Genomic DNA, 19,232 nt, shown 5'->3' with positions numbered 1-19,232 from the left:
GCCTCTCTCTCTCTCTCTCTCTCTCTCTCTCTCTCTCTCTCTCTCTCTCTCTCTCTCTCTCACACACACACACACACACACACACACACACACACACACAGAGGCGTGTTTATTCCAGATGAGATACAGAGAAAGCTTTCTGTACTCAATGCCCTGGTCTTTGCTCTCTACGTGAGTTATTTTAATTTTCGCAACAACTACGTGACATGGGTGTCTTTTACTCCAATTTTACAGATGAGGAGACTGGCTTACAGGAGATGGGTGGCATGGCCGGAGGGTGATAAAGTTAGGATTTGAACTGAGTCTTTTTTATACCAAACTTGGTCTAAAGCACTATCCTTTTTCTTGCTTTCCTTTTGTCTGTAAAGGAGGAAGACTGGAAACAACTTCAACATCTATGAGTAGAGGACAAATTAAAGTTGTTTCTGGAATACTAAGCAGGATTCATTTCCATCAGCTTGAAGGTACGTGTAGATATGAAAAAAAAATTGTCCGGGATATATCAGGTGAGAACAAGAAGGCACAGGGTACGTAAAATGCGGTTCCTCTTGTGTACGTGCCCTGCACACACTTGTGACAGGATAGAAGAAAGTCCTTGTCACGCACCCTCGGGGGAGAGGACCCAGACACATGGGAAGTGGGCTGGTGGCAGGGGGCAGGGGGCGCACTTTTAATTTAGCCTATTTTGTACTCTTTGCTTCCTTTTATAGTGAACGTGTCTTTCTTTTATAATTTTTTTTCAAAAACTAATTTTGAAATAAAGAATAAACATTTCCTGGATACTTCCCCAGGATATGAGTCTGTTCCAAGAGGTCCACACCCAAATCAGGTCTGGTAACATTCTGACAATAGGATTTCTAGAAAGAGAGGAAAAAATGACTTCAAGATGTGATGTTTCCTCATCAACAAGGGGCAACGAGAGCTGTGCTCCTGCCTTGCTGTTGGCCCAGGCCCACAGCATTGGTTCTGGCTGTGATACAGCGGTGCATAGGAAGCAGACTGCTCCCAGGGCTTCAGCTGGGAGCACAGGTCCTATTTTTACAGGGTGTGTGCCAGACCTCTCCCACTCCCATCACTCATTTCAGCAAGAACATGCCCCCCAGCTCAAGAAACAAGAGGCAGGGTCACAGGGCACAAGTATCCTGTGTTTTCCCGATTGGCGCACCCTCCACTCCCTGGGAGGAATTCTACAACTAAAGACAAAACAGTTTATCCCCTTTAAATGAGGGGAGCCTCACAGAGCTTCAAAGGAAAAGGTGCCAAATTTTAAGGGATGGTCCCACGTACACAGCCACCCCTCCCTGGGGAGGAAGATTTTCAAAGAATTAGCCCAGAAACTTCTTGGAGGTGAAAGGGTAACGCACTGGGGACAACCATCCAACCCGATCTGCTGTGGCATTTTTACAAAAGAAATTAGAATTTCATCACACGGGGCTTGTGAGAACATCAGCTATGTTTCAACACCGTGTTCGTAACATAAACATCAGCCATGCGGTCATTTGCCTGTTTGTGAATTTCCATTGCAGATAATTGAAGAACAAACCCCAGTTCAGTTAGGGAAGATATACAGCTCCTTATCGGAGGACTGTAGATGTTCCTCTTAACAGTGTACAGACACAGAGATTAAATTTCAGAGAGAGATTTATTTTGCGCTATTGTCCTGTTATTCACCAGAGGATTGTGCAACGCAAGTAATCTGATCAGAATAATGCATAGGGACATATTTCAGAAAACCAATAATTGTGGTAACACTGAGCTCTGCAAGGTGCCAAAATGAAGTCCAGAATGACGCTCACTCTCTTCCCCCAATTCCTTAATCATAACTTCATGGGATGGCGCAATGTTGTCCATTATAGCACAAGCTGGCATAAATCACTATCGGACTTTTAGAGATTTATTGTAATTTGAGATGTAGAGCCCTTCTCTAGACCCAAAATCAAAATGATATTTTAGAGACAAGCCCTCAGAAGGTTTTACAGCTTTTTTATCTTAAGGATTCTTTGTCCTTGGTCAGGTACCGCAGGTTGTTTTTGTATCACGTTATGAAGCAGTTAAGTCAAACAATGGAAAAATTACTAAAACTGGCTGTATTTAAACTGTTTACTTCTTTAAACTTTTGACTTACCTACGTAAAAGGTCATCTTTCAAGAACAAGACCCAAACAGAATCATTGCCTCTTTGCTTTCCTCAAGCCCTTATGGAATAAACAGAAGCTGTAACAAGATCCCTTTAACCATTTTTTATTCTGCTCATATCGGCAATGATTTTATAACAGCCGGTTGGCCTCTCTCACATTAGCACAATCAGTGCATCCTGGGATTAAAAACCATTTAGGGCCCAAGTCTTAAGCAGACTCCCACACAGCAGTATCATGAACATTATGCATTGTTTCTTTTTACTGTCACCAGCTTTACGGGCTCCACTAAGAAGTAGGGGAGCCAGGTTGTCATTTTTAAGCAGAGAGCAACCCACTTACCAATGTGGAAAGTGGCATCCGACGAGATTGCAATGGTGGCAGGGAAGCAAATGCATGAGCTCTTGATGGCCACCATCCCCACTTTATCATGAAATGGTCGCACACTACATGCCTCTCCAGAGACTTTTCCTGGAAATATTGTCTTTACAAACACCGACTGGTGTCTAAATTGCTTAAGAACAAATATGTTGAGTTGCTGAAAAACCACATTAAGAAGAGCACAGCAATCTAACTAGTGGCTTAGAAGCCTAATCACAGGGGAAGTTGCAGGCAATTCCGGCGAACAGTTCAGTTGCCCATGGATGGATTCTAGGTGTGAGTGGGTCCCAGGAGGACGCACTGCCCACCCACCTCCACTGTGATGGTTCACTTGGTAGAGCAGGGTAGCCTCCACCCTGGGCGTGGTGCCTGTGCAGATGAAATAAACAGGGAAGGTCAGTTACAGCCACACAGCATCTCCTTCCAGGATCTCCCCCCGCATGAAATAGGGTGGAGACAGCGGATTCACTCCTGTGCAACCCCAATTTCCCAACTGTCAATTTCAAAGACAGAAACCGCTCTGCAGAAACTGAACATGGGATAAGATCCGAAGTCACTCCTTTTGTTGTTACCACCAAGTAGAACAGGCATCCCAAAGATGATTGGGCTTGGAATCTAAGGTGAACTTGAATTTGGACAAGACCAGTGGATATTTTAATAAGCTCTCATGCTGGTTTTCTGTGCCCACCTAAGAAGGACTCCACCACTTGTAAACAGTTAACAGGGAAGGAAAGAACTCTATCTGGGAAGTCGGTGTTAGTCTTTAGTTTATCTGTGAAAACAGGAAATGGGTGGTTTCTAGAGAAACGAATGCCTTCTGAGTCTCACACTGTTAAGGCTATTAATCTAGTCTATCTTAGAAATAAATCACATTACCACCTTATATTTACATATTGTTTGACAGTCATTTCCTTATTTCTGCTTCTTAACCATGTGAACAAAGGTAGACATTATCATCGTCATTTTAGATGATAAAACTGAAGCTATGCAAAAATATTGATGTTATTCCTGTTAAAACTGGAAATAGAGCAAAGATGTCTATTATCACTATGGTTTTTGAACATTGTTCTGATAGATTTTCCCAATGCAGTGACATGTGAAATATTAAAAAAATGAACTATTATAAATGAAATGACAAAATTCTTTGCAAGAAATATACCACATACATAGAAACCCTTAGAATTAATTCAAGTTTTAAGTAAAGTAGCCAGAAACAAGTTAAATATAGAAGAATTAATCCCTAAGTTATTAGAAAACAGAATGGAAGAAAATTAATTTCCTAATAGCAAACAAAAATATAAAATTCAAGGACAAATCCCAACAAGAATTGTACAGAATTTGCAACAGGAAAACCACAAGTATTTCCTGAGAAACATTAAAACATTTTATAGAAATAGATCATGGTCATTGATGGGAAGACTGAATACAGTAAAGATGGATATTTTCCCCAATTAATTTAAAAGAGGACAAATGCAGTCGTAATCCCAGTGAATATTGTTACGGCTCCCGACAGAATCATTCTAAAATTTATATCAAAAATAAATAACAAAGAAGCGGTAAGAAATTACGGGGGGAGAAGAAGAACAATGCGGGGAAATTCTCCCTGTCAGAAAGACTCATTTAACTAATGACTTTTTCATTTAAAAGGGAAAATTAAAAACCATGGGAAAGAGACATTTAATAAATAGGGTCAGAAAAAATGCCCAAATGTGTAAAAAAAATTGACGTAAGTTATAGGCACAGCTCATATGATATAACAAAATAAATTCCAGATGGGTTTAAATTAACTCACTAAGAAAATACTAAAAAAATGCAAAAAAATTTAAGTAACACTATAAAAATATATATATATATATATATATATATATATATATATATATATATATGCTGTAAATTCCATGAAGGGAGAATCATGTCTGCCTTTCCAAATAAATGAGAAAACACGAAAACAATGGGGGGAAAACACAAAGAAAATATGGATTGCTGTGATAATTTAAAACACCTTTTTAAAATAGAAGGCAAATAAATCTGGGAAAAGATTGCAAATAACATGATCAAGTTCTTAATATAGAGAGATTTTATTAGTCAATAAGAAAAAGACAAGTTGAGAAAAGTGGAGAACATTTCAAACTGTGGTTTGGGAGCATCAGGAGAGACCCACACTGTGACTGTCCTGCGGCTCTGAGGGCCTGCTGTGGTTGGTGACATAAATTTACACTAGCCTTCATTTGGGCAACCCAGACACAGAAGCATCGATCTGAATACACTTTCAATACTTTGACATCATCATTATCTAGGGATGGTGTTGCTTTACCAAGATTCCTAGATAGAGATACACTTCCACTCACTTTTTGCTAGGCTGAGGTTTGATAAAATCTTTACCAAAAAGAAAAGTTAGAATTTCGTGCTAACTTGGCTCACAAAAATAAAATAGAAAAGTTTCATTTTTCTGTAAGAATTAGTCAATTTATCTTACACGTACATAAAACATTACTCTGCAAGGATGATAAAAATCTATTCAATCATCAATTTTTGTGGTTTAGGCACCAAGAAAAACTCTCCCGTTGCAAAAGCTTCCAAACACACATGCGCACACACACATTATAAAGGAAGCCAAACACGCAATCTGACTTCTCAAAACCGGATACTCTGTTCATGGGTGTTCATAACCTTTGTCTTCAAGCATCTAGAAGGAAGATAAAGCCACTCAAGAGTTAATGAAAATTAATGATGGAAGGGAGACAGGCGACAATAAAAAATTAAATTGACTAATTTACAGGCAAATTTTAGGGAAAAATATACAAAGAAATGGATTAAAAGGCAAAAAATTGTTTTCCTTTAAAAAGATAAAATAATGTAATGGCACGAAGTATAAGGGGGAAAATATGTCTTAGAACTTGTTCTGTATTTCTGATTTACTAGCAGAATAGATGCTCTTAATTTAAAAGTTAGAAAACAGGATTCCGATTACTATGGCTGACTGAAGACATATTATTCTCTCATCCCTATCCAAACCCAGTTTAAATCACTAAGAGAATATTTTTTAATTCATTATAGTACTAGAACTGTACTCCTCAATAGATCAAAACAGAGAAGAAATTCTGGAGGTTACAGAGCACATGGAAATTGATCAATGGCAAATCCCAATAAGTTAGAGTGCCAACAATTCCAAACAGACAAAAAAGAGGGCCTTCATGAAAGTAAGCTTTCCAGGAGAACCCCCATAACACCCCAAGATCAGAGGAGTAAAAAGATCAGGCCATGGACGGTTCAGCCTACAAATTATTTAAAGGCTAGTCCCCAAAGTACTGTGACGAGCCACACCTCCCAGTGTTCACGTCCTTGTGTGGGCACCTCCCTCATCCAATCTGGGTGGCCTGTGACTTGCATTAAATGGTAGGATGGGGATTGGGGAGGACAGGGCACAAGATCTGAGTCTAGCCTTTCAGAGAACTGGCTGCGTCTGTTTCTTCCCTTTTGAAATGTGCACCTTTTGGACTTCCTAAGCTGCCCAGAGCCAGGGCTTCTAAGATCAGAATTTGCATTCACTGCCAAGGTGACATGGGTAACACAGCACAGCCATCAATACCCTTTGGCTTACAACCTCATATAGGAAATGAATAATTAAGTACCATCACACATTGGGGGAAGCAGCATGAAAGAACAGTTCCACTCACAGAGGAGTGAGAAGAGAATAAGAATGAGAGCAGAAGAAAAAGTTAAAATATGTCAAATGAATGAGCTTAAAAGAATATGAAAGAATACCTATTAATTTAAAATAGGATCTAATAAAATTTGTGGATATTAAAAATATGATTTCCAGGATGAAAAACTCAAAAAAAAGAATAATTAGGCAAAGCTGAATATCAGATTAGGAAAGTGGAAGGTTAAGAGGGTATCTCAAAACTCAGTCCAAAAGGACAGAGGGGAAACATATGAGAGGAAATTTAAAAGAGGGCCAGGACTGACTCAGAAGCTCCAATGTCTGTCTAATAGGGTTTTCAAGGGAAAACAAAGATGTTGGAAGGGAAAAAATAAGCAAAGTGTTAATAAAGTAATTCCCCCTGTGTTGAAAAGTGTCTTGAGTTTGGGGGATTTTTTCTTTTGTTTTGCCTTATTGAGAGCATTTACCAAGAGCTGTACAAAAAGAATGAAAAATGACCCATTCCTAGATTTACCCTAAAAGTTTCCAGAAAGAAAAGAGCAGGTTATCCACAAGAAGCAAAAAATCAAGTTGGCATCAGCTGTCTCATTTTCAATAAAGGCCTGAGAAGGTAACAAAGCAATGTTTCAAGGACAAGGAATAAGAATTTTGTACCTAGCATTTCATACCTAGCCTAAATGTCAGTCATGTGTAAGGCAAAATAGAGATACTTACGTTAGGCAACTGGGACACTTTCCCAACTTTTTAGAAGAGTTACTTGAACATTTACACTGCAAATTTTGAAAAATGAATCTAATAAAGATGAAGATACTGGATATAAGATATAACAGTGAGAAAAATAACCAAAATGTTACAACTTTAGAAAAGAATTAGTTTTATAATATAGCCATAGATGGTATGGTTTTGAAAAAGTAAAAGCAAAATGCTAATAACAATTAATATGAACCTAAAATTCTAAATTACAGCAACAAAGTATAGGAGGTGGAGGAATCGAGATCATAAGAGTGTCTAGTCATATTTGAGGAAGCTGAAATTTAATACTAGACCCAAACGATCAAGACAGAAAGGATATTTAAGACAAGAAATTATATTTTATATAAAATCACAGTCCTTTTGGTTAATAGTATAAACTCCCACACATTGAACGTAACATCAGAATACACAGAAGAGTATATATGTATATAACATATACGTGTGTGGGTACACACACATATATATAACACAGAATGTAGATAACAGTATATATATATCTATAACAGAATATACAAAATATATAAAAAAAAACAGAAAAAACTGGCTTCTTCACAGAAACAGAGGGAGATTTTAAGGTACCTCTTAAAAATTACAAAGTGAAAAATGAATAGACAGGAGATTAAAATATCAACTTAAAAGCATGCTCGAAAAGGCATAAAGAGAGCTTTGCCCACAACAAATAGAGAATCCATACATTTTTCAAACACTTGTGGAATATTTATTTTAAAATTTTGCCCTAGTTTTAGTGCTTAAAGAAAATTCAGTAGATTCCACAAAAGTAGAAATCACAGGGACCACATTCTCTGAATCCAAAGCAATAAAACTAGAAAGCAATAACCAAAGAAAGGCCCTAAAACATCACTACACAAAAACGTGGACCAGAACCTCTGGGTAACTTGTGAATGCAAGGGAAAATAAAAACTGAAATTAAAACTGTTTAATGAGAGTATTCCATGTTGAAACCCAAGAGCACAGGCAAAGCAGTCCTCAGAGGAAAATATAGAGCTTTAATGGATTTTCAGAAAATAAGAAAGACTAAAAGTAAATTAGCTAAGCATTCAATTCAAGGAGTTAGAAAAATAATTTTAAAAAAACCACAACACTCAAGTAAATATGAGGAAATAATTACTGACAAAAAACAGAACTGCCCATTTCTAGTGTCACATATTTCCATTGAAAACAGCTAAAAACAGTGAGTAATTTTAGTACTCCTTAAATGCCTGAAAAACTTGTTGGTATTGTAAGACAGATGGTCAATGGGCACGTGAAAAGATGCTCTACAACACTAAGCATCAGAGAAATGTAAATCAAGACCACAATGCGATATTACCTCAAACCTGTCACAATGGCTAATATCAAAAAGACGACAAATAGAAAGTGTTGGCAAGGATGTGGAGTAAAGGGAACCCTGCGCACTGTTGGTGGGATTTAAATTGGTGCAGCCACTGAGGAAAACAATATGGAGGGTCCTCAAAAAACTAAAAATAGAACTACCATATGACCCAGCAATCCCACTCCTGGGTATATATCTGAAGAAAACAAAAACACTAATTTTAAAAGATACATGCACCCCAATGTTCATGGTGGCATCATTTACAATTGTGAAAATATGGAAGCAATCTAAGTGTCCATCAACAGAAGAATGGATAAAGAAGATGTGGGGTGTATATATATATATATATATATATATATATATATATATATATTTTATATAATGGAATATTACTCAGTCATAAAAGATAATGAAATTCTGCTTTTTGTAATGGCATGGATGGACTTAGAGGGTATTATGCTTAGTGAAATAGGTCAGACTGAGAGAGACAAATACTGTATGATATCACTTATATGTGGAATCCAAAAGAAATAAAACAAACTAGCGAGTACAACAAAAAAGAAACTGATTCACAGATACAGAGAACAAATTAGTGGTTAGCAGTGGGGAGGGGCAAAATAGGAATGGGGATTAAAAGTTACAAAGTGCTATGTATAAAAGGAGTTACAAGGATATATTGTACAGCACAGGGAATATAACCAATATTTTACAATAATATAAATGAAGTATAAACTGTAAAAACTGTGAATCACTATGTTGTACACCTTAAACTTATATAATATTGTAAATCAACTATACCTCAATTTATTTTAAGTAAAATTTAAAAATTTAACCTTAGTGCAAAAAATAACTAAAAATAAAATATGTAGATGCACATGCAGTTATAAAAAATAAAACAAAGAGATCTTTTGCATCCTTTAATGGACAAACAAAAAAACCCACATCAATATTGTAAGGAAATACCAGCCCAAAATCTATGGAAAGGGATCTCAGAGAGGCAGCCCAAGCTCAGGAGACAGAGAATCTTAGAATCATAAGTGTACACACCTACATTCATGGTACCAGTTCTTAATATACTACAATGCATAACTTTGGACCAATAAATTTTAAATGTTGATTAAATGGACAGTGTTTTACAAAATTCTGAGTGCTCCACAATTGACTAAAGAAATGTAGAAAACCAGAATACACCAATATCTACAAAAGAAATCAAAAAGTAACCACACATGTACCCCACCTCCCCCCCAGGACCTAATCTCCCAGGTACAGCGATTTCCTGCACTATTTAAGTTGCCCCTTGGACAGAGGAGGTATATGTCTGATACATGTATTTTTACAAATTCCTCTTGGAATTGTTTGTTCTTTTCCAGCCTTTTGAGTTCTAATATAACTCGTTTGTTTCCATTTTTGGTGATAGATCTTCCTGCGAGTTTTGTTTAGCTGTATCCCATAGATCCTGATACACTAAGTTTTCCTTAGAACAGTTTTAGAAATTCTGCAAGTTTGTTTATTTCCCCTTTGACCCAAGAGTTGTTAATAGATGGTTTTGTTTTTCCAGGTGAAAGTGACTTTTGTTTTTTATTTTCTTATTAATTCCTGGTTTTATTGCATTTAGTCAGTGAGGGTGGTGTGTATTATTTACATTTTTTGGAATTTACTGAGGTTTTCTTTATGGCCTAATATATGGTAATTTTTTTGGTGAATGTGTACTTGGAAAGCAGGTATGCTCTCTATGATGGGGGTACAAAATTTGAAGTATATCCACAAAGTCTACCTTATTTTCTGTGTTGTTTGGTCTTCTACATAATGAATAAGGTAGGTGAGTATTATCCACACTGATTTTTTTGCCATCTTGATCTGTCTAGGACTGAAAGGGTAAATTGCCCTACTGTATATGCCTGTCTATAGCTCCTACGCCAGTGAACCCCTGTTCATTTCTTCTTTCCTTTCCTGTGGTTTCTGTTATATGAGGGTCGCATCTGTGTAATCTAATGCATATATACGAATAATATTTATATCTTCATTGTGAAGTGTGGCTTTTAGCATTATAATATATCCTTTTTTTTACATTTAAGTCTTATGGGGCTGAATTCTACCTTGTCTATTATCAAATTGCAACACCTGCTTTCTTTCAATTAGTATTTGCATCCTTACCAGCATTTTATTTATTTTGCTCAATTCCTTTGTATTAGGCACATCTCCTGGATACAGCTTTGAGTTGCTGCTTTGTGAGCCAATCTGACATAATTCTTTAAATGCGTGAGTTACGTTTACTGATATAACAATATGTTGAGTTTGGTTCTTTCACGTAGTCTCATGTAATATATACACGTTTATATGTACGTATGTATGTGTAGGTATATTATGTATATCATGATTCACACAGATGCATATTCAAAGCCTGTCACTATATGGTCCTGTTCTCTACTATTCTGGTATTATTTACCAGACTTGGTATTTATGAAGGCTTTTATTTCTCTTCTAGTGTTTCTCTTGTTACTAATAACTTTGCATGATAGCCCCCGTCTCCTCTCTAGATTAATCAGACAATCTCAATATAGCCAGGTATAAACAAAGCTGAATATCCGATTTTGCAAGAGAATTAGACTCGAAGGCATCTATTTTAGATTTTTAAAAAAAGACATCTCTTAAGCACCTAAAATGATGCATAGTTAGTTCCATCATGGGAGAAGGGAGAAAATCAAATCATTTTCCATATGGCTGAATTTCTCCCAGAATCCTGATTAAAAATCGTTCTCAATTATGGCAACAGACTTTAACTGGTAACTAGTAATTCTGTCCCTTTTCTGTTCCTCTTCCCCCAACCACCAAATTGTTAGAAGCTAGCAGCAGTGTTAATCTTCATACTCCTAATATACGTAAGATGTTACTACTTGATTTATCAGTTGCAACTGACATTTTACTCTTAGCTAATACCTACCGGGTAACCGAGCAGTGAGTCTGTCTACTCTCCTCTTTCTCCTCGTGTTTTTTCTTACATCGTTTCAGCATCGTCAGAGCACACAGCACAGGACTAACTTGTCATCCTTATTTGCATCTTTCAGCCTTAGTCCTGCAGTTAAGTATCTTCAACACCTTCTGAAACGCTTTATGCCGAGTCTTTCCTAATTACTTTGTGGTTGCCTGACACCCTCTCTCGCATAGACTCTTCCCAGGAAGGACGCACAGGAACGCTGTCCTTGAGTTCTTGAATGTCCGCTGCAGTTTCTCTGTGGCCTCTGCACTTGAAGGAAAGCCGCGTGGCTTGTGAAATCCTCCCATCACACTTTCTTTTCTTGACAATCTTTAAAACGTTGCTTTCTTGCATAAAGTGTTTCTGTTGGGAAGGTTGACACCACTCTCATTTTCTTTCTCCTACAAGTTATTTTGACATGTTGCCTGGATTCTCAAAGAACGTTTTCCTTATTTTTCAAAGCCCAATAGCTTTCCTAGGACACATCTAGGGCTCTTCCATCCTGGGTCAACTTGCTCACGTATGCAGCACCCTTTTCAGTATGTAGACTAAAGTCGAACTCTATCTCAGGAAGCCATGAATGGCTGAAAACGTGGACTCTGTGTGGCCACTGCTCTGTCTCCAGGTCGAGTCTGGTACTAGAATGTGTCTCAGTCTGGTTCTGGGTTTCCTACGGCAGGTCTTACCCTCAGGACAGTCTTGTCACCTGTTGGTTTTGGGTTTGGTTGTTGGAACGTTCACCGGGAGGCTCCCTCTAGGCCTCCCTGCTCGCTGCCTGCGCCTCTCTGCCCTCCGGACCCCACTGTGCCTGCCCTGCTCAGCTTGGCTTCTGATCCCGCGTTCTCCCTCAGAGTGAGGCTCTGTTCCTCTCAGCGCATTTCCTGCTCACCTGAGATGCCCAAGGGCTAGGCTGTTGAAGCAGCTTTGTGGCCCAGAGCCTACCTGTACAACCATTTCTGCTCCCCCAGCAACATGATCTGAGAACGTCTCCCAGCCTGGCCAACTGTGACTACGTTTGCACATTCAGTGTGAGATGCTTGACTGACAACAGAGGCACGCCCTCAGCCCATCTGCAGCACACAATTGATGCCTCGCTGCCTTGGCTGGGGGTGGTTTGGCCAGCCCCTTCCGTATTCTGGGGTTCAGCTGGAGTTTCTTTGTCACCTAGTTTTTGTAGTCTGCAATCTTACGTCCTTCACTACCCTATTTTGTTTCCTTGGGTTGCAGAAAGCATCTTGGGGAGATTCAAAACCACACTGAGGCTATGACTCCAATGCCACAGTCTAATAGATTTTTTTTAATGTTGATAGAATGAATTATGGTCTAAAAAATCTTTCAATATTTCATAGTTTACCTAAGAAAATACCAAAAACTTACATATCGTAATAACCGTATTGAGTCTTTACATCCAGAACCTAGTATGTCCTTTTATTCATTCAAACCTTATTTTTATATTTCTTGGCAAAATCTTGTGGTTTTCTTCTTTTGTTTCAATATTCATCTTCTTAATATTTTTTCCTAGGTCAGTATTTTATTCTAGGATGCTTTTGTGAATAGGAACACTAATTATGTTTTCCACTAATGTGCTAACTGCTTACAGATCATATGTAAGATTGCTATTGATTTCTATATATTTTTAGGAAAAACATACATTTATATTTCCTTTTATATTTCCTAGATAAAAGATATATTTCCTAGATAAAAGATTTCCTAGATAAAAGATAAAAGATAGCACAAATATAAAGATCAAACATGTTTATTTGTTGAAATGAAATATCAACGGGGAATTTAGAGAATATTATTTTAATGACCAATTTTCAAATCAAAAGATCTTTTTTATTTTATGGTTTATGGTCATAATCATCAGATAAATCACAACTGATTTAATCAGTAGAATTTAATCAGGAGAGATATGCGAGAATTTGATCCACTGGTCTGAAATATCTTTGAAAATGACATAATTCTTTGTAATAATGCATTGTTCTTTGAGCAAGCTCTTGTAAATGGCCCCTTTGGAGATGTTCTGAGAAATTGTATCTGTTTATAATCTGGTTTTGGAATTTGAACAGAAGTTTGCATATTAGAAAAAGAAATTCTTTGGAAAACTCACTCTGCATAGTTTTGATTACAAAAATTCTGTGAATCAAATAATGAAAACAGGGGGCTTCCCTGGTGGCGCAGTGGTTGAGAGTCCACCTGCCGATGCAGGGGACATGGGTTCGTGCCCCGGTCCAGGAAGATCCCACATGCCGCGGAGCGGCTGGGCCCGTGAGCCATGGCCGCTGAGCCTGCGCGTCCGGAGCCTGTGCTCCGCAACGGGAGAGGCCACAACAGTGAGAGGCCCGCATACCGCAAAAAAAAAAAAAAAAAAACAGAAAGAAAAAAACACACTTTGGACCATCTGAGCAACCACCATCTGCTTAAATAGAAAAGACCCAGAGAAGATGCACGTACCTCTCTTCCTCCTATTTTCCGAGAACAGTCCAGGGATCACGGATGCTTTTTACAGTGCAGGCTTGTCATCGGGGAAGTACGGGAGGCCTGAGAAGGGCCAGTTCCCAGGCAGAGAGACAGCTGATTCTGGGGTGGAAGGAAAAAACAAGGGGTTTTCAAGAGAAAAGAGAGAGGACCAGGGAGGAGACAAAAACAAAGCAACAGTGGGTCCCAACTTTGTATATAAAGTCAGCTGCGAGACCAGTCAGGCAGGGACACCTCAACCAGCCACAGCCCCCCTCTGCCTCCGTGGGGACATTAGGCCATACGGAGTGATTAAGGCCGTACGGACAATACAGTAAACCACCGGCGGGGTCTGGCTCTCACAGATCATCTTGACTCCAGAGCAGCTCGAAAGCTCTCTGCTGGCACGTGTGCCTCCTCTTAGGCTAAGACCACAGTCACCTAACCTTGAATCCCAGACCCTCACTGACCCTCATTAACCATGGAGTGGACAGTTAGCTAGCTTCCTCGACTACAAAATGAAAAGTTTAGACTACATGAGCTTTCCTACCTCATTTCAAATATCGTAGATTAACGCATATATGTGGAATCTAGAAAAATGGTACAGATGAACCTATTTCCGGGGCAGGAATAGAGACAGACGTAGAGAACGGACATGTGGACACAGGCAGGGAAGGGGAGGGTGGGATGAATGGGAGATTAGGACTGATATACATACACTACCATGTGTAAAACAGATAGCTAGTGGGAACCTGCTGTGTGACACAGGGAGCTCAGCTCGGTGCTCTGTGGTGACCTAGATGGGTGGGATGGGGGTGGGGTGGGAGGGAGGTCCGAGAGGAAGGGGATATAGGTATACACAGAGCTGGTTCACTTCGCTGTATAGCAGAGACTAATACAGCATCGTAAAGCAATTATACTCCAATAAAAAACAGTTACCAGTAACTATATATTTTGAGGTACACTGCCTAATTTACAAAAAATAGCTCATTTCCACTCAGACATTCCATAAGGCTCTGAAACCCATAACGCGAGTCCACGTGGTCAAATGCATTCACCCGACAATTACATACTGAGTGCAAACAACAACCTAGGCGGTATGCGAGCCAATGGGGGTAGAGTAAACAGAAATCTGGGAGGGGCTGCAAATGGGCACAAGGTTTCTTTCTGGGGAGACGGAAATGTTCTAAACTTAGACGATGGTGATGGCGGCACCACTAACAAATAATTGAATTGGGTGCTTAAAATGAGTCAGTTTTATAGCATGTAAGTTATGTCTCAAGAAATCCCTTTTAAAAAGGAAAAGAAAAAACAGCAGCTAGGCCTAACTCTACAATGCTTCCAGAAGGGCAAACAAGAAAGGCAGGTTGGGGAGCTGGGTGTGACAGCAGAGGATTCCACTGGGGATGGTCCTGGACCCGTCCCAACCTGAGTAGTACCAGCAGGTCCCCTGATTCAGTGGTGGCTTGGCATCTCCCAAACATTTCTTAAGCCACACGCTCTTCCTCTACGTCAAGGCCTATGGAGACACTGGCTGGTGAGATAGAAGCTGACTTCTGTCTGTGAGCCAGGCCTCTACCCAGGCTGGCAAGCATCCAACAAACTGTCCACATTGAGAGGCAATTTCTCTCCTCTGCATCCTGTTCCCATCCCCCAGGAAAACGACACCAGGAAGGTAACCCTCTGAGGGTAAGAGGGGGCAAGTATCCTAAGATGGCTACTCATTACAATGTTTGCAATTATTTCAAATTTTGATTTTCATAATAACTCTTCATGGTTGTGTTGACCAGAGGGAAATTTTATTCCCAAATGTGTCCACGTCAAATTTGCCATTATCTTCCAGGGGGAAAAAAAATCAAATGGAAAGACTTTTAAAATGAGATAAAGTTTACTCACTGGAAATTAGAAATGAATATTTATTCTCAGATCTCTATCTGGATGAAAACCTTTTATTTAACACTGGTTGAAAGTGTAAATTATTCACATGTTTACACTTCAATGGTTTCTGTTCTCTAATGATTCCATTTTCTAGAGTGTATTAGTGGTAAGATAATGAAATGCCCCATCAGCTTGGAGTATTAAGTGAACAACTAACTTCAACTTTTTCAACAATGAATAAAATATAGAGAGGCCCCAACTATGCATTTTGTCAGTTTAATGCAATATACAACTAACTTCCCAAAACATAACAATTAAAGAGAGGGCTGCCAGCAGCGATGGAAACGCATTCCAGTCTCCCATAGACATGCAACGGGGCCGTGATAACTAATTCACTGCTCTCACACAAATCATGATTTTTGGCAAGATTCACCTTTGCCAGAAGGGAGGAGAATTAGGAAGAAAAGAGAGATCACAGTATTCTCCAGCCAGGAGAGATGAGCTCTTGCTGTTTGAATGACATTATAAAACTGTTCACTCTATCCTTCTTTCTTAGGTTATTACTTAAGGAAATTTTGTCATTAATAAAAATAAACCTGCATCTGTTTATAGTGCTTTAAGATTTCAAAACACTCGCACATGTTATCCCATCCAAGTGATGTGTTCTTTCTGGAACATGGAAAGCTTTATATGCCTGGAGATAAATGAACATACATATTGAAAGTCAAGAATTTTATAAAACAAATCTGTTTTCCAGAACTTTCCATGAGAATGTTTTACAAATCCTTCAATAGCCCCATGTTATCCATACATTTAAGTGCTAATAACCTATGACCTACAACCATTTTATACAGCCCTCTATTTTATAAATCTCTACGTCCATGGAAATGACAATGCATTTTTTGTTGTTATCCCAAGCACAACTGCTGGCCTTGAAGGAGTCCGAGAAATGCTTTCCTTAGAATTACAATAGGCATTGTGGTTAAAGAATTAAGACAGAACGCCTATCTGCAAAATATTTACAATCTAATAGGGAAAACAAAATGCTCTTAAAATGGAAACTAACAAAACACGACAATAAATAGGACTAAGTGATGAAGGGAAAGCCTAGAAGCGTTCCTCCGAAGGAGAAATCCCTATGGCCTGGATGAGCGGAGAAGTCCTTGCTGGCTGACCCGAACTCTGATGACAGTTGTTCAGAGAAAGCAAGCGGAGAAGGTGCCCGCAGGGAAGGTGCCGGCGCTGCAGGTAATGGGAGCTGCAGGGGGGAACCTCCAGGCAAGAAGGTGCTGGGCCTCTGCAGGTAAGAGCACAGCCTCGTCCAAGTGGAGCAAAGTGGGTCATAAAGAATGTAAGTGCCCATAGATTGGGCCAGATTGTGAAAAGCCATGAATTGTAGGCTCGAGTTTTTATTTGATCTTGTAGTTAATCAGGAATTGTTTTAAAAAGGGAAATTTAACATTTTTAAGCAACATTTTAGCACTATGGATCTGACAATGATGTGTGAGATGAACTGAATGAGAAGGAAGTTTGGGGAGAGGAAACCGACTGTGACAACCTTCTAAGAATTTCAGCAACAGGTGACTGAGACCTAACCTCGGCCACGGCAGTCACTGGACAGGAAGGAGAGGCAGGTGTGCAAGGTGTGCACGCAGAACGCAGCACCACGAGGCCAGGCTGACGGGGGGTGGAGGAGGCCAGCAGGGGAAGTGACCCAAGATTCCAACACAGGTGACTTGGAAATAAACGATGGCGCCTCTGAGGGGACCCGGGGGGCTGGCTTGCCTGGAAGGAGATGAGGGGTTGGGTGCGATGTGCGGAATCTGAAGTGACAGCCTGACACCTGGGTGGAAATGCGCTGCGCAGAGCTCCAGAGGACTCAGGGGAGGAGGGGATGTCACTGACGTCACCTGCACAGAAAAGTCCGCGGGCAGTGTCCACAGCCCTCCCCAGAGGCCCCAGACACTGGACTCCCTGAGCCTCTTCTGGGTTTGTTGTCCACACACAAAGCACAGCCCTCTATCATATTTGCTGTTTGTGTTGTTACTTCGTGTCTTTGCCATATTTCCCCAAGTAGCCTATGGTCTCTTGGCTTGCAAAGATGGGGTCTCACACTTAGCATCAGAACCCAGTCATGTCAGAGCTCGGAGGAGGGACCATGCCAATTTTTTGCATTAAGCCCATTTTATAAAGGAAGCAGAGCTAAACCAAAGATACTCAATTAGTTAGTGGCAGCAAGGATACCAACCCCTGCTCCAGGGCTCTTTCCCCTTGTACCATTCTATCTCTTGTTTGGGGCGACCAGCATGTGTTATTTGAGAATTATTGTAAGGCGATTTGGAAATTTTTCTGAGGAAGTCGAGAAGGCAGAACCTCTTGGTGGTATGTAATTCACAAAGAAGGAAATCGTTATTTTTGGACAAGAGCAATCTCTAAAGATATAACTGGGTCCATAGGGAACTGCCTTCCATTTCCTTACAACGACCCTTTAAATTAATATCGCGGTCGCCCACAATGGTTGGCTTGGGAAAAGGAGCCTGGGTCCCTTTCCATGGACCTCTTCCCTCTTCTCATCGTAATCATGACCCCTTGTTCCTTTCAGGTCATAATTCAGCCCTGTTGCTCCTCCCTGGACAGAAATCCCCCTCTCTGTCTTCCTCCCAGCTAGGGTGACCCTATGCCCTGATTTGCGAAAGGCACTCTTGCTTTTTACCCAGTATTCCAGTATTGTTACAAATAGAGCCTCTCTCACTCTCCAAATGTCTGGTGTGGATAATAAATTAAAAGGCTACCATAGGTAGGGCATGCCACCAAGAGTTAAATGTCTATTAGATTGCCTAACCGAGAAACTCATAGTAGATATTTTTTCTTCCGTCAGGTCAGCAGCCCACCCCTGCCCCACTTCTCATGGACAGTCTGATGGTTCTAGTGGGGACCTGCACCCAGCTGCATGGGCATCCACATGACGAGTGGGACCTACTCATTCAAGCCAACAAATGCCCTTTCTAATGACTCTAAGTCAAGTCGCCTTACCCATAAAAGAGAATCCTAATAACACAAAATGCTGTTATCCACCAACTCTGATTCTCCGCTGCATTTTGCACTTACACAGGTTTGCAATTTTATAACGCGACTTTTGTTAGGCTGCTCTTTATACACCAGACTTGAATTTTTGTTCTTAACTTTGCTGATTCTTCATTTCAAATTGTTTCCTATGCTTTCTCACGGCCCACCTTCAATTAAAACATTGTTTGCTTAACGAATGGGTTTGTCCATTCATTCAACAAGTATTTACTATATTACAGCAGAATTCTCTGTCATCTTGGAGATGGACAGGGTCCCTTTTTTCCTAAAGGAAAAAAGTAAGTCTAAAAGGTAAATTTGATTTAAATAAATTATTAAGTGATAAATGTGATCGGCTCTACAAGGAAAAACACCGGAAGTTGTGTGATGGGAAGCGTCACCTCCTTTTTTGTGGGGAGGAGGGTCAGATATATAAAGAGTGGGTAGAAATGAACCCCGAACTAAGGGCAAGTGAGAAAGGCATTCAAGATAAAAGGAGCTACTGGTAGTTACCAGTACAGATGGGAACCATGTCAGGGCCTAAGAGGCATTTTGAGAAGACAGGAGTGTGGCCAAGCTGTCACAAGGACAGCTC

The 19,232-nt window shown here is 39.8% G+C and overlaps 1 long non-coding RNA gene across 1 annotated transcript; it reads left to right on the top strand.

Annotated features, from left to right (window-relative positions):
* The first annotated feature begins 56 nt into the window (after window positions 1-56).
* LOC141276774 (uncharacterized) lies at window positions 57-18,825 on the top strand. The gene is made up of 4 exons (XR_012326821.1): window positions 57-171; window positions 369-464; window positions 10,458-10,524; window positions 17,044-18,825. It is a non-coding gene; the product is annotated as an uncharacterized lncRNA (long non-coding RNA).
* Window positions 18,826-19,232: the final 407 nt, after the last annotated feature.

The sequence above is a fragment of the Tursiops truncatus genome, chromosome 16, assembly GCF_011762595.2.
Source record: "Tursiops truncatus isolate mTurTru1 chromosome 16, mTurTru1.mat.Y, whole genome shotgun sequence".
Classification (NCBI taxonomy): domain Eukaryota; kingdom Metazoa; phylum Chordata; class Mammalia; order Artiodactyla; family Delphinidae; genus Tursiops; species Tursiops truncatus.
Note: the sequence above shows the minus strand (reverse complement) of the source record. Positions and strands in the feature narration are given on the sequence as shown.